Raw genomic sequence first — 16691 nt, forward strand, 5'->3', positions numbered from 1 at the left:
TGTAGGAGATTAAATATGAAAGCTTGATGGGTATATAAAAGCGAAATGGCTATAATAAAGGGATTTTTATGTTCGGCTCATTGCTCTCTGGAATCCACCTGGGGAGCTATGAGAGCCGATTGTGCTGATCAGTGACATATCATCATGGGTTAAAGGACAGGACAGGTGTGTACCTTTCCAGGTTCCATTTGTCCTGACCAAATCAAGTGGGAGAACCATGAAGGAGAAGTCAGAGTTCATATGTCCATCCTTTAATTCCCAGGATTCCTGGAATGAGAAGACACAAACTAATCAGAAGTACAAGAGCCCTCTGAAATCTTTATTCTCTCTTGCCATGATTGCTCCGTATCTAAAGTCAATCAAGGGAATTTGCCTCCTTCCTGAAGGTTTCCAGAAAGATGGCAATGCCATTTGATACAGAAGGTTGTAACTGGACCACATCTCATAGATCATCTTGTACTGTAAATCTTCTGTGCAAATTGAGGCCCAGTAAGAAAGGAGATGCGTGTCCGGTAACACAGCAGAACTAGACCAAACACAGGCCAATGCTGGACTCTTTCCATGATCTCTCCCCAGGTACCATAAGTATTCAAAATTGTCATACATAGTTCTGCTGGCCAGGAGAAAAATGACAAGAGCCACACGTAGTTTTAAACTTTCTAATATCCATATTTTAAAAATCCAAAGAAATGAGTTAAACTAATTTTAATAATATATTTTTAGCCCAACATAAACAAAACATTATCCTCTCAACAGGTAATCAATATAAAAATTAATGAGACATTTTACATTCTCTATTTCATGCCAACTCTCTGGATATATTTTACGTGTATAGCACAACTCAACACAGATCAGTCACATGTTATCAGAAGCCATGGGTTTAGTGACTATCCTATAAGTATAACTCCTAACTGCAACATGTGCATACCAGGGAACTGGGCAGATCACCTAGGGAAGGATGCAGGGTTTAAGAGAGACTGGGCCCTTTGGAAGAGCAAACCAATACTATAACATACACAGTAAATTAGTGTATAGATGCAAACTTCGGAAGGTGCACCTTGGCCAAAAGAGAGAGGTAACACTGGAGACAGACCATCAGTCATCCGAGAGGGCTTCTCGGTGAGGGGAAAGGCACAGTAGACTTTCTGGGAGTTCCAAGCAGTCTTGGGTTTTTTATGTCTACTAAGGCTGAGCATGAATTCACAAAGAGGAATATTCTAGCCTTTTACGGACAACAGCTTCTCAGATGATACCCTTGTCATCATAATATAAATGACCAGCTCATTTTCTGAGGGAAGAGGAGAGAACAAGACCTATATGGTCTTACAGGGAGGTTAAATTAAGTCTCAGAGCTGCCGGAGAGCAACAGTTGACCCTTAGAGGCATCCAAGGGTTTGAGTCTTCTGTGTCTTTCTCAGACACGCAGGCAGTGGTAACTTTGCTGTGTTTGCCCTTCGCAGAGGTGTCTGTCCTCCGTGTTCCGCAGTGCCCATTGGGTCTCCAAACAGTGTGGGAAAGAGAAGCCACCGCTGCCAGCTTAAAACTGGAGACCTGACCCTTCTAGTCCTGAGGGTCACTCGAACCTCCTGGCTAGTAAATAGCAGGACGAGAGCTGGGGAGAGTGGAGTTCGGGGTGCAGAGCAGCTGTCTTCCCGTTGCCATTTCTGAAAGCAAGCCTACCGTGTAATGCACACACTGCTAGCCTGAGAACTAACACCAGGCCCTTTCTGCCAGGGACAGATTGTCACTCTGACAGTTATCAACCCAATCAGAACGGTAAATTAAGGTGTCCTTCTTATTCTTCTTCTTTTTTCTGGAGGGGGAGGGGGTAGTTAAAATGCTGATCTTCGAGTGACAGGTTTCTGAGCCAGGAGTGAACTGTCACTGCTGCCATCCTCACTCGGGATGGCATGTCATGCTCCACTCACAGGAGGAGCATGTCAGGGAAACCAGCAGGCTCCTTATAGACCTATGTGCTCCCTAAGGGCATCCAGGCATAAGTCACGCTGTCTGATCTGCCCCCTGGGACCAGAAGGGTGAAGGCACCAAACTGTACCAGCTCCACTGCAGTGGGAGCCAGGGACCAACTTTCTGCTTCTGCAGGAGAAGCTGCTCCTTCTTGCCTTAATGGCAATGTTAATAATTAAATGGCATGCTTTGATCATGTGGCATCTCGTTGCTGAGTGACACTGGCAACAGGCAGAGGAAGGCCCACACCTCGGCACCCATGTGCGCTCTAGAAGCCACACATCAAATAATTCCAACAAAAGTAAGCAAAATTTTAAAATAAAAACACAAGGATGTATGTATGCTTAATTACATGAGGGCTTTATTAGCTGGCACTAATTAAAGCATGCTATCAAGTCTGATAAATGTCTAAAATTACACACTTTGGTAAATAGTTTTGACGCAAGTAATTTGTTTAAAACTAGAACTTGGTGGAAAAGTTCAAACAATTTTTTTTTTTGCCTGAGTAGCACATTATGTGATGTCTAGGGGGATAATTAACGATTAGTGGTTTAATGACAGAAGCACATTCATTATTCTGCTTCCCAGCACCCACCAAGTCTTTCAGGCTGAGTACTCAAGGCTCACGCTTACCACCACCTCTGTGACAACTGATCTTGACTGACAGTTGAACCCATTTTACAGATGGGATCTGCTAAGGCAGGATGCCTGCTCTCAGGGCTGGCCATGATCCCAGATACACAGCCCTGGTCTTCCCCTCCCCCCTTGCAACACATAGCAGAGTAGCAAGATAGATTCACCTTACTTCTAACTGAAGAATGGAAATTCTACCTTGTTTCTCATTGACCCTTATGATCCGGACGTCTGTGTCCGTCCAAATTGCAGAAGCTGAAATCCTAACCCTCAGGTGACGGTATGAAGAGATGGGGCATTTTGGAGGTGATGAGACTCTGAAGTCCGTGCCCTCGTGATTGGGGTTAACGTCCTTATAAAAAAGAAAAGAAAGAGCCATCTCACCCTTCCATCGTGTTACAACACAGACAAAAAATGTTCTCTATGAACTAGTTAGCTGCCCTGCCTCGACCTTGGACTTCCCGGTCTCCAGAACCACGAGCAATCAATGCTGGTTATTTACAAGCCAGCCTGGCTATGGGCCTGTGTCAGCACAAACAGGCTGAGACGCCCCCTTAAATGGAGGCAGGTTCTGCACGAGCCTACTGCTTGCATCGCTCTCCACGGAGTACTGAGGTTGACACAGAGGAGCACCCCCCTCCAAAACTTGGAGCTTTTGCTGGTCCACTCACAGGCTCGTGCCTGCTTTCTGCTGCAGGCCCTTTTCCTCAGCAGCAGGCAAAGCACTCTGTTTTCTGCACACCCAAGCTGTCCACATTCACTCAGTCCAAACCAGCAGAAGAACAAGCCCCAGAGACAGATGCCAAATGATCCAAATGGTTCCGGAGTATGTCCTTCAGTACTCCTTGTCTGAGTGTGTTTGGGCAGCTATAACAAAAACACCATAGACAGGGTGGCTGATAAACAACAGAAATGTACTTCTTATAGTGTTAAAGTCTTGGAAACTCAAGATCAATGGAATCAGAAGATTTGATAACTACAATGAAAGTGACCTATAGGTCCATCAATAGGTGAATGGGTACAGATAATTGACATATTTGCACAGTGTTCAGCTATAAAAAAAGGATAAATTTGAGACATTTGTGGGCAATCTCACAAATGTATGAGATACCTTGTGAAATAAATCAGACACACAAACTTAAACACTGTATGGTTTCTCTTATATGAGAAATCCAAAGTATAAGTAAGTCAGAGTGCAATGTAAAAGGTACATAACAGGAAACAGAGAGATAGAGCTTTTGCAAATAGGAAGGGAAGCAGATGGAGGGAATAAGAGAGGGAGAAAAGAGAAAATAAGAGAATTAAGATGTGTTATGAACACATAGCAACTTCCCACACTTAATGTAATCATTTTGTACTGCAAACAGGTACTGACAAAATGTTTTTTAATTTAAAAAAAAGACTCGGTATCTGGCAAAGGCTGGAGCTCAGCTTTGGAGATGGTGTCTCCTCACTGAATTCTCACATGGTGGAAGGAGCTACCGAGCTCTTGTGAGCTATTATGGGGCACTAATCCAGTTTATGAGGGTGCAGCCTCTTCACCTAATCACCCCAGCAGCCCCTCTCCCTACACCAGCACTCAGGGAGACGCGGCACTCAGACCACACTGGCTTCCTTGCATTGGTCTCTGTCCCCAGCCAGCATGGCTTTGTTCCCTCTGTGCAGTGTGCTGTTAGGGGCAGCAGAACGAGCTCACTGACCTCCTGGCACTGGGCTCCAGTCTGTTCACCGGAGGCTGGAGGAAGGCAGAGCGAGGCTTGCCTCCCCTGGTCCCAACCCAGGCGAGAAGAGACGCTTGGGGAGAGCATCCCCTACTTCGTCACACGGCCCCACGGAGGATTCCCCCTCCCTCTCCTTCTTAAAATTTTTTTTTTCTTTTTCTTAAACCAAAGTTTGAAGCTAAATCCACTGTGGGCTGAGGGAGGCACTTTAAACTCCAGCTGCTTCGAAGTTTAAATGGAAGACTTGACAGGTATGCTAATGCTCCTCTATTAAGTCTGCAGAAAATGACATTAAAGGTATTGGTTAAAGACACGGCTCAGTGTTTGAGCAATTTAATGAAGTGTTACACACAAGCTGACCTTGTAGAGGGAGAAGCTCGCGGCTCTCTCAGCGTTTCGGGAGGCCCTGGCCACTCTGTTTGACATCTGAGCTTAACACCAACCCCGGACTCATTACTGTCTGCGAGGTTCTGGGAACAGCCAAGGGGGAGACCGGCCTTTACTTGTAAGTCCAGTGACAGAAACCAGAGGTAAAAATAGTGGCTCCCGATCCTCGGCGTCGCAAGGCCAGAGGTGCTGGTTTGAATGACACGTTCAGTTTTCATAAACAGGGGCAGTGGTCCCCCAGGGGAGTCTGAGCAGGAGGCAAGGAGGGGCTCTCAGAGTGGGCGGGTGGACAGGGTCAGTCGAGTGGAAATGCCAGAGCTGCTGGCTGGCATCTGACCGCCAGGTGAGCTGATGGAGCTCGGAGGGGGGTCTCTGCCAGCGAGGCAGGCAACTCCACAGAGTCCAAGGTAAGGCTGCCAGAGGCTTTCCATGGTGCTCCTGGGACGCCCACCCCCAGAAAAAGGTCAGAGGAACAGGACTCCGGGACTCCTGTACAGCAGCCTCACTCGCTTCTCCGTTTATTTATTCTCTCACCAACTCACAACTCATTTACCTCTGCCTTCACCCAGTTACCAGGTAGCATTGGGGATCCCTGCCTATCAGTTCTCTCTTCAATGCACCCTGTTTACCGTGTGTCTGTCAATCCCTAGAACACTCAAAGCTCTGCCCTACCTCAGGGCCTTTACATGTACTCTTCCCGCTGTCAGAATACTTTTAGTTTTTCACGGTGGTACTAACTTAACATGTCCTACATCAGCTTACAAATATATGATCAGAGAGATAGATGGAGCATGCAAAAACAGTATAAAGACCACAAGTGTTGCTGGGCATATGAATAAATTGATAGTCATTATGTATATTAATGTTTGTATTGTTTTTGAGAAACTCAGTACTGTCTGCCTGTGTATCTGCAGTTTTTGTATCTTCTGGTTGTACCATGCACGGATAGAAAGGATTTGAAGAAATACTGCATCTGTACTGAACATGATACACTGTTGTATCATTATCCCCTCAACAATACAATATAACCACTATTTATATCACATTTAACTTGTATCTGGCACTGTAAGAAATCTGAAGACGATTTTAAGTACCATATACAGGAGGACGTGTGTGGGTTAAGTGCAAATACTATGACATTTTAGAAAAGGTCCTTGAGCATTTGCAGATTTTGGTACACACCAGGGAGTGCAGGAACCAGTACCCTGCAGATATAAAAAGACAAATGTATACCTCTTAAATGCTTTCCCGTTGTCCTGTTTGAGGGCTCAGCACCTGCAACAAAACAGACAGAGTTTCCTAACCACTCTTCTGCAGAGAAGAATAATCTGAGGCTGGCGCAAGCGGGGAGTGTCTCAGGACACAGTTCCTGAGCCAGACTGGGATTGAGGTCACCTGGCCCCCTGACCTGGCTCTTTCTGTTGCTATAAATGGTCCTCATGAGATGGATCCCCATGGAAGAGCCAGGCGAGGAATGCAAGTCCACAGAGCTTCCCTTAGGGACAGGGCGGGTGTGTAAGAATCAGCACCATCCGGGCACCCACCCTGCACTGTCTGCACACTGCACACAGGGACGGGCCAAGAGAGGGGCAGCCCTGGCCTTGTATTTTTTCCCAGCCTCAGCCGAGAAGTGCTTCTTTTGCATTCTCTGTTTTTTCTTGCCTCCTTAGGCCAGTGTTGATCGTTGCCACACCACGCCTACAGCTTCAGCAAAGTTACCCCGCTCCAGCGGAATCCTTTGGAGGAAGAGCCACAAGTCCAGGCTTTCTGGGGAAGCCACTTGCCAATCAATGAACATCTGTCGAACACCTCTTTTGTGGCCTCCCTTCTGTTCAGGCTCAAAAAATAATAATTGACATATTCAGCTCTCGCTCCTTCAGGTTCTGTGCTGAGCCGGTTACACATGCCATCTCCCGGCACCTTTACAACAGCTCTGCAAGACGAGGCCAAACATGGCCCATTTGACAGGTGAGGAAACTGGGGGCTAGAGAGGTACATTGCTTATCTAAGATCACACGGTAGCAGAAAGTACAACCTACATGTGAATCCAGGTGTGTCTTGGAGTCAGGCTCCAAAGAGCTCCACATGCACTATAGTTGGTGGTAATGGTGCCCCCTGCAGGCGTGGAGGGCACAAGACAGGAAGCTACTCCAACCATGATGATGGTGAACTCCAGAGTAGGCTCAAACATGAGATAATCTATCCTCTGATCTCCCCTCCTTGAGTTCTTTACAGAACAACAGGAGAGAGTCCAGGGGTTCACCTCCTCCACTTCTGGGCTGCACAATATAGAATATAAGAGCCCTGATCCTATAGATGAGCGGAGTGAAGTGGTGGAGGGCTTTGCAGAGAAGGTTGGCTTGAGACGCAGATCTCAGATGCTCATCATACTGGCCTTATGCTACGGGAAAGGCTTCTGTCATCAGATATGTTTACAGAGGAAGTATAAGTTTATTGACAGCAGAAAAAAGGTATGATATTCAGGGCAAGGGTAGACTGGCAAACAGGATCACAGCAAATCAGAAGATAAAGGAAAAGGATCTTTTGTATCCAAAATTTCTGGATTGGCTTCCCTTCATACAGATAAGACACTGGGTCAGTTGTCCTATAAAAAAACTCGCTTGGCCTGGTACCAAATTCAAATTGCCCTATGAAAAGATTTTGTGGGCTTCCTGCCAGGTGTAAATGAAGGGCTGAAAATAGCACTTTTCTGATTGGTCCTGCGAACAGTGTCAATCTCTGTTTGAAAATATCTCCTGATTGGTTCTGTGGATAGTACTCGGAGCATGGAATCAATAAAATCCCTGCAGGCAAACCAGTGACAGGATTGGAACTCTTGTCTCTCCTGGGCTGTTCAGATGCTTCATCTAAGTGATAGAGTAAAGCAAATAAAGAGAGCTGGGTCCAGCAGGCCCACCTTTGAATCTAGAGGTCCAGGACGGTGTGCAACTCTGGGTGGGGCAGGGAAGAGCAGGTGATGTGTAACTGACAAAATATAAACATGGCATAAACAAACAAACAAAAACTTTTAAGACTAAAATGGGAAAGAGTCAAGTGATGGAGGAGGGTTTGGGAGGGGAGAGGAAGAGGAGGAAAAAATAATTAGAATGTGTTATGTACATGTCTCAGTCCCCATGAGGAACATAACCATTATGTTCTGTAATCATGTACTAATAAAAACTGGGAAAAAGAATAATGAATGAATGGTCTTATTCATATTCATATTTAGACTATTGAATGAGATCAAAATCTTGACTTAATTGTTCAAACAGTACCCTAAGTGCAACGGAGGCTTTCAGGAGACTTAGAGTCACAGCTGAATGAGCAGACTCCAGCCTCAGACACCTGGGTTCAAACCCCAGGTCTGTTCCCTGCAGTCTGTGACGCTGGACAACATCCCACAGAGTAGGTGGTCTCTAAAATGAAAACCCTTGGAGCATCTGGCCACACAGCGGTCTTTTGGGGATTCAAACAGCATGCAAGGTGTTTGGAGCAATGGCTGCTCCTCCACGGCACCCAAGCGTCTGCTGAGCACCTACTATGTTCCAATACTGTGGGAAACACCAGTTCTTATCCTGCTTGCATTGTGTACTCAGTAACTAACACAGCCCAGAAGGGGCCGAGGGATATTTCTGAAGGTGAAGAAAACATGTACAGAAAGAAATCATCCGGGCAGAAGGTACCCATGATGAAGGAGGATTATGAGCTGATGCCGGAGGTGTAGGCAGGATTACAAAACAGGACATAGGCAGTGGTGGCCAACCTTCGGCACGCATGCCACGGCAGGCTGTTTGTATTACTGAAAGCTCCCAAACGTTCACCATCACTGATATCAGGGCTTGTGGCAGGAGACAGGCATAGTGTCCTTGCTACTCCCGTCAGGCACTTGCTAATCATCCCAGATGATGCCTACTAAGAAAAAAAAAGCCAGTCAAGCTAAAATTGGCATTTTATTTTATTATTATTATTATTATTTATAATTCTAAAAATGTTTTTGAATCTTGACATGATGGCTGTTCTTTAGGACAACAGGAAGGATACTGAACTTAAAGCAAAATGAGACGTTTTCTGACCAAGCAAATACTTGGTTGTGAGTTTCCTGATGCGGTCAGCATCTCAAGTGGATTCCACAGGACGTGCCCCATCCTCCTTCCTGCACGATCACCAGCTTAGCTGCAGTCTACTGTTTCCTCTCTGATTCTCAAGGAGAGGAAAGGGGCCAGCTGCCAGGTCAGGCACTGTTCAGCCAGTGAGTGGCAAGGTGCTCCTTGGTATGCCAGGGCTCCCGGAATAGTCCAGCCACCTTACCTGCTGGACAGATCACATGCCGTCGTGAAGCATGTACCATGAAAAGGCAAGTTTGTAAGAACCAAACATGCAGAGGAGTCACAATTTTCAGTGCTACAAGGAAGATCGTAGAACATTCATGCAAAGATTAATAAAAACAATGTTTACATTGTTTTTGGCAAAGCCCGAGGATGAGAAATAAATTTTCAATCACAAAAGGGGATTACTACCGTATATAGACCAGGCTTCTTGGGAGTTGGTATGAAAATCAATTCTATTGAGCATCTATACCTGGTAATTGACAGGAAACATGATAGAACAAAATAAAATGCACCAGTTTTTTTGCTTTTGAGGAAAATGGCTTCTAAGGGGCAGTTTGAGGTGAGTTTTTCTCCAATGGCTTTGCTTATTCAGCCATCCAGAGCTTGAAGGTCCTATGATATGAGCAAGCAGCTATGAGATGCCCATTGAAGAAATGTCCATGCCCATGACTTTGCCTTGGTGTCCTGCCAGTCTTCAGGAGGACCCCCCGAGTGGGTCCAGATCTTGGTTTTGCTGTCGTAGGTGCCCATGAGCAAGAAGTTCCAATGGACAGGCTCAAACTGGACCGCAGTCACCAAGTTCTGATGGGTAGGGATGGTATAGACACAATACTGCTGTGGAAGGTCCCACACTTTGCAGGTGTATTCATCACTGCCAGTTGCAATGTGGTAGCCATTAGGGGAGAAACTTATCCCAGAGATTTCCTTTAGGTGGCCTTCTAGGAACATGATGCAACGTCCCATATGCAGGTCCCAAACTCAACCAAATGCATCCAGTCCCCCAATGCCAACCGAAGAGCCATCTTGATGGAAGGCAAATGTCATCTGCACCCATGCTGTGGCCTTCCTGAATCAGGATCTCCTCTTTAACCTCCCAATCCTCTAAGCACCTGAATGATCAGAGCAGGTGGTGCCCAGGAAACGTCCTGATGGATGCCACATTACTTGAGCTACACACACAGTATGGCCTTCAGTATCTGCCGCTGGTTCAGCCCTGTCAAGACTCCAAAGATTCACAAACCCAGAATCACAAAAAGCCAGGTTGATATCTTTTTGGTCCAATGACACAGTGGATTTGGGATGAAATACAATTGCTTCTACATTTGTATGATGACTTCAAAGAGTGTGAAGGAGTTTACAATCAGAAACAGACCAGAGATTGCAAAATCCACTGCAACAAGCTATGACTAGCATTTTAGAATTGGGACTACAGTGGCAGTAGGAGATGGGTCAATCATCTCCAATCTGGTGGCAGAAATTATTCCAAGACCAGAGGGATCTGTGCAGCTCTTGCATATGGGATGCTCTAGTTGTCTCAAGAATCTCTTTATGGAGCTGGACCTCTTCCAAGCATTTCACTGCCCTGAGTAGTGAATAATTAGTGATCCACAGTCTGGCCACCTCCAGGCTGTTTGGTCCTTCACATTACCAAGTTTGCTGATACTCTTTTTGGGATTTCTTAGATTTCTCACCATCTTGTTTTGTCTTTTTTAAGGCATCAGTACTACCCACGGAGAGAACGTTTCGTAACCTTTCTCTTCTTTCAGCAGGGTCCTCTCAAAAAAGTATGATGGGTTCCCCCAGCTCTGAGGCAAGCCTTGACTTCTGAGTCATCTGTGGAAACATTGATTTGTTGAGCTCGCTTCCTTCTTTCGAACTCAGCCAACACTTCTGCCAGGCGCTCGCTGATGTGTTCTTCAATTTGGAATACTTCTTCAGAAGTCATATTAATATTTCCTGCTTCAATGCCTGCTTTAAGTGCTTCTTTTCCCAAAACTCCAGACTCTCCCTTGGCAAGGCAAGGCATTCCCTTTCCTTCTCTTCCAAACTTCCATAATGGATGAATGGTTTCTTTCCAACTGTAGTGACTAAGTCATCACATCCTTTAGTTTTGGTTGCTATGGAAGAGGCTCATGAAGAAGCCATGTCGGGCTTAGAGCTGCAAGACCTCAGTGAAAACCTCACTCCAGGTTTTAGACCATCCACTATGCACCCAGCAAAGCAGACTACCTTCAAAATTGGCATTTTAAAATAGCATTAATTCTCCATTCCTTTCCCAGTGAAAATCTTTCCAGCATTTTCCTAACCACAAGTTCATTCATGCTTACTTTTCGCTTGGGTCTAGTTTGCAAACTCACCCTCACCCCCACCCCCTTCCAGCCAGGTCCTTCTGCAAAGGGCAGTGCTAAACAATACTTGGGATGAAATGACATCATGCTTTCTTGGATTTGGTGCCATAGCTTTGCCATGACTAGAAATAGGACAAAAAGAGAAACATCTCTTAAAAGCTTAAGGTGGAGACCTGGGGTCAGCCTTAAACCAACATCATTCTCACAGATTAAGAACTCCTCTTTCTTTCCCATGCCTTTTCTTTCCAGTAGCCCCTATTTTCTGCAGCCCTTCTCTGTACTAGTCAGCTTTTCGTACCTATGACAAAATACCTGAAAATAATCAACTTGCAAAGAGAAAAGTTTCATTTTGGCTCAAGGTTTCAGAGTTAGTTCATTGTTACTTGGTTCTTTTGTGTAGCAGTACAGTACACCATAGTGGAAGCGCATGGTGGAGGCCTGTCCAATTCATAACAGCTGAGAAACAGAGAGAAAGAGACAGAGGGAGGAGGCGTCAGGGTCCCATGCCTCCTGCAGGGGCACACGCCCACGGACGTAAAGATCTCCCTACTTCCCAATAGTATGCCAGGCTGCTGACCAAGCCTGCAACACATGCAACTTAGGAAACATTTAGAATTCAAACCGCAGCATTCTCCTTTCTGTTTTGCACTCCTTTTCTCTCTCTTTATATCCTTTTTCACCTTCTTCATCTTTCTGGATTTGACCAAGAAGCACTTCTGAATCCTTCGAACCTATCCTCCACCATCGTCCAACTACAACATGCCGTCTTGGGCCAGAGACTCAGCTTCCCTCCGTGGGTGTGTGTTTGTGCGTTTGTTTGTTGTATGGAAAGTATAAAGGTAGTTCAGCTAGAGGTGGAGAAGAGAGAAAAAGGAGCAGAAATCATTCTCAGGCCAACAGACAAGCTGGTCTTCCAAGGAGGAGAAGAAAGCGTGAAGAATCATCACCATCCTTCAGCACCCCCTTGAAGGCACATGAAGAAGAGAGGAGAGAATTTTGCTTCTCTTTCTCCTCCAGAAAAAAAGCTTTTTAAATACATAGCTGACAGCATCTCTTGTTTGAGCAATTCTTTGCTGGTTATAAATGTGCCACTCTATAGCACTTTATTTAGAAGTTTAAAAAAATGCCTTCTCTAGGAGAGAGCTCACATCCCCTGGGGGAGTGAAGTCCACTCCCTCCTGGCCCTCCTGATGCCCATCCTCAGACGTTCATATATTCTATAATCTGATCTAGGTTATAAAAATTAAAAAAAGAGAGACAGCTGGTTCTCCCACACATCTGACATTTCCCTTTATGCCTGGTTTAACTTTTTTTTATGACAGCCTCCATTGGAGAATTTCTCCCTTCAAATGAGCTTCGTGTTTTATGTTTGAGAATTTTTCTTTAGACAAACCTGGTAATTTTTCAAGTTAAAATGTGTACACTTTAAGCACTTAGGAAGTGTAAGAATCCATCTGACCGGCACACAAATCTGAGGTTATTCATGTTAACGTCCCCGTGTCTAACTGCACTCTTAAAAAATACTGAAAAGCAAGTGACATATTTTAACTTGTTTTTAAGTGGAAACCCCAGACTGTCAAGTTGCTAAGTAATAGATTAGTATCCCAGTACACTGTGGCTCTGGCCGTAGGGACATACGGCTGTGTCATGGCACTTAAAATGCACCAGATAGTTTGCTGTAGAGCAGGAAGGAAGGACAGGACTGCATCCTTTTCCCTCTCAGTGGGGAGCTACATTTTGTCTCTGGCCTCTGGTGCCTGCGTTGGGCAGTTCTCCAGGTTATTGATATTTGTGCTTGCAGGGTTCCCTGGAAAAATGTATGCTTTGGAGACCAGGATCTAAGTTTGACTTGAGTTGCTTTTACCCACTGAATTACCTTGGGACACTTTTTGGACTTCTCGGTGCCTCTGTCCTTCACATCTCTAGAAATCAATTAGCAAATTATTCCCACGCCAAGTTACACTAGCAAGAATATGTATGTAAATAGTACACCCCTGAGTAACTTCATTTGTTGGTTCAAGGTGGTGGTAAACTGTGATATAGTGTATATTTCAAAAAGAAAAAAAAGCTATTGAAAGTTTTCACCAAAAAGAAATGAATGTTTAGACTGTGTTTAGCCTGACTTGTATAATGTATACATGCATCAAAATATCACAAGATACTCCACTAATAGGTACAATATTGATATTTTTGTGCCAGCTAAAATTAATTTGAGTTTTTAAAATTAAAGAAAAAATAAAGTGCTAAGAAGCATAATCACTTAACAGCCTGCTCCCCCAGGGGAGAGTATAGACTTCTGGCCATTATCACACTCTGAATTCCCCAAATATCCTTTGTTTAAGGAGATAGACAGGACTGGGGAGCATTTTCTCCATATCCCTGTGTTCTCCCCTTTAACCCATGAGTTCTGAAGGGCAGGGACATATGTGACCCACCAGGTCGGACCTTCAGAACTGCGCACACTGAGACCATATAAGGAATCTCTCCCATCAGCAAGGTTCCAGCGTCTTTGGCCTTTGGTTCTATCCATGTCTGATCCCTAGATTGGCAGCAGTGGTCCTGCCTGGAAACTTGTTAGAGATGCAAATGTTGTGTTCCCATCATCTGTACACTCACAAAACAGTGGGGAATTTGTATACTTATCAGACTTTCAGAGGCGCAAGCCTGAACCAAGTGCTATTGCAAAATACCAGATGCCGCAGAAGAGGACCCTTTGGATCCCCATGTCTTAAGGCCGAGGCTTTTAAAGCACCTGGCCCTAAAAAGTGTGGCCACGGAATAGCAGCTCCCTGGTGAGAGTTTGGTTGCGCGGCAGGCAGTGGGGGGTTCTCCGGCCTCTCTCTTCCTCTTTTCTCTCATATGTGTTACCACAAGGCACCGAGTTTGGGTGCACTTGGACAGTCCCATCCTGAGACCAAAGTGCAACGTTAGCTGAGTCCTACACTGAAAGTATAAGCAGGTTTCAGGGTGAGCAACCCAAGCTCAAAAGTTCCAAATTCATATTCCAAAACATGAAATTTCGTGGGCACTGGCCTGATACCACTGGTGGAAAATTATATGCCTAACCATGCAGACACACTAAAAATATTGTGTAAAATTACCTTCAGGCTAAGTGTACAAGAAACATAAATGAATTTTGTGGTTAAACTTAGATTCAACCCCCAAGGTATCTCATTATAGGAATGTATGCAAATATTCCAAATTCTAAAACAAGTGCAAATCCCAAGCACATCTAGTCCTAAGCATTTTGGACAAGGGATACTCAGCTTATACTCAGGCGGCTCGTGCCTGTACTACAATTTTCGCCTATATTGTGTCAATTGATCCTCAGAGTACTTGCCTGGAGGGTAGCGTGTGGGTGAGCTCACTGAAAGAACCCACTCAGTGACGCTCATCAGTACATAGTAGTGAGGATTTAAAGCTCTAGTCTGGTCTGCACAGTGATTTACAAATCTGGGTTGCTTACATGAAACTCAGATGGAATTTCAAATGCTTCTTCAACTAGGAGTTGTGGATTCTGGAGATATTGGACAGAGGTTTGTAGTCCAATCAATAGTCAATCAATTAATTTAGCCTTCCAAATAGCCCTGTCCACTCACCCAGGAATAGAGCCTCAGCTCCTGGTGAGAAGTCAAAGCAGCGATGCTGCTTACCAATCAGCCCGCAACATTGATTGAGCGCCCACTGTGGGCAGCACCCCACACCAGGCACGGCAGGGTAGGGAGAAAGGGGCCCAGCAGATAATTGTATTTCTGCAACTTTGAAACAGGATGCTGTCCAAAAGGCTGCTTAGTGTTCCGTAGCGAGAGTTATGTCCAGCAAATGTCTACCCTTGCTTTGAGCCAACAAAACTAAATTGTCCCAACAGATGATTTTGTATGCTTTCTTTGGTTAGAAAATAAAAACCAATATAATTTAATGGATGTTCTCTTTTTGCCTCTGCTGCCAGCAAACTCAGAGTAAATCTGCTCAAATGGTACAATCTACTCATCTCTGAGGTCTGAGAAAAGCTGCTGGTGCTTCTGTAACCTCTACACTGTCTCTGCCCCTTTTGTTTTGTGTTTTGTTGTGAGAACCACTGTCTTAGTTAGTTTTCTCATTGCTGAGACAAAATACCTGACACCCAAAGTCAAAGGGGGAGAGATTTATTTAGTACCCAGTTTGTAGAGGTTTCAGTTCGTAGTTGGCTGGCTCCAAAACAGAGAGGCGCACGGCAGAGGGGCATCACAGGACAGTTCATGGTGCCCACAAGGTGGGCAAAACAGCACAGGAAGAGGGAGACAAGCCTCTTTTTGTCCCTTATGTTGCATCCAGTCTACCTGGATTAAGGAAGTGCCAATCCACTCAGTGGACAGATCCAGAAATCACTCACCCTCAATCCCAGAGCCCTTAATCCTAGGATTGCACCATCAATCAATCACACATTCTAGACTCAGCCACCTCTGAAAAAGTCCCATCTAAAGTTGCAGAGGTTTTTGGAAGAACATTTAGACACAAACCATAACAACCAGTTTGAATTCTTTCCTGGTAATGAGGTAAGGCACAAACCACACCAACACTGGGGCATCTTCTGTTTCACCTTGTGTGATGAAAGAAAGTGTGTCATCACCTCACAATGTGTCTGACCTTGGAATAGGAAGCCTGGACTTGGAGTCACGTGTTGATACTTCAGATATACTATGAATTGGAAGGAAGATGATCTTACTTCCCATTATCCACAAAATGGAGAAGCTAAACTACTTTGGACATGGAAAAGGTATAAATCTAAAGAACAGCAGATGTCATTCAGTAGAAATTAAGTGAGTACGACCAACAAGAGGGATTAGGTACCAGGTTCATGAAGAAATCCCCTGAAGCTTTGAGTGAGCGTAAAACTTCACTGTGAGTGGATGTATCTTCATGGTGCAGGGAGGATGGGGGAGGAATATCCAGGCTGCAGCAGGTAAAACACAAAGTGACCATAATTCCTTCTCCCATAGCCTCTGATGAAGAGATGGGGCCAGGAGTCTGTTTCTATACTCCTTGAGCCGAGTTGGCCAAATGACTTCTTTTGGGCATTTGCGCATTAACAATGGAGCAGGGCCATGAAGGCTCCTGTGTTTTTGGTGCTGTCCTCTTGCTGCCGTGGGAACCCCGGGCCACTCCCTCCCCCACCGGCCTTCTAGATGATGAGACACGAAGTCCGATCCCTTCATTCCTTCCGTCATCCACTAGCCGTGTGGGTAGAGCCACCTGGACCTGCTGGTCAGTCCCTTCCCTCCAGTCAACGTGGGTCACTGAACCCAGCTAAAATCAACTTAGCCTAACTCAGCTCAAAACTACTCCGAGGGACTGTGATCTAAATAAGTGTGGTTGCTTGAAGCCACTAACTTTTGGGGTGGTTTATTACACAACTAAAACTAACAACACCATTTGGGAAGGCACCACTATTTGGAGACATAAGAATGAAAATGAGCAAATCCCAGCTGGGGTGTCTGCTGGGAGTAGAAGGCGGTTGAGGCCTTTCTGTCTCCATCTGCAGCGCT

General features: G+C 45.2%; 1 pseudogene; it reads right to left on the reverse strand.

The window, feature by feature from the left end:
* Window positions 1-9402: 9402 nt before the first annotated feature.
* On the reverse strand, window positions 9403-10966 carry LOC100730371 (U4/U6 small nuclear ribonucleoprotein Prp4-like; annotated as a pseudogene).
* Window positions 10967-16691: the final 5725 nt, after the last annotated feature.

The sequence above is a fragment of the Cavia porcellus genome, unplaced genomic scaffold (assembly GCF_034190915.1).
Source record: "Cavia porcellus strain 051 isolate PalLab524CR breed Dunkin Hartley unplaced genomic scaffold, mCavPor4.1 scaffold_9, whole genome shotgun sequence".
Lineage (NCBI taxonomy): Eukaryota > Metazoa > Chordata > Mammalia > Rodentia > Caviidae > Cavia > Cavia porcellus.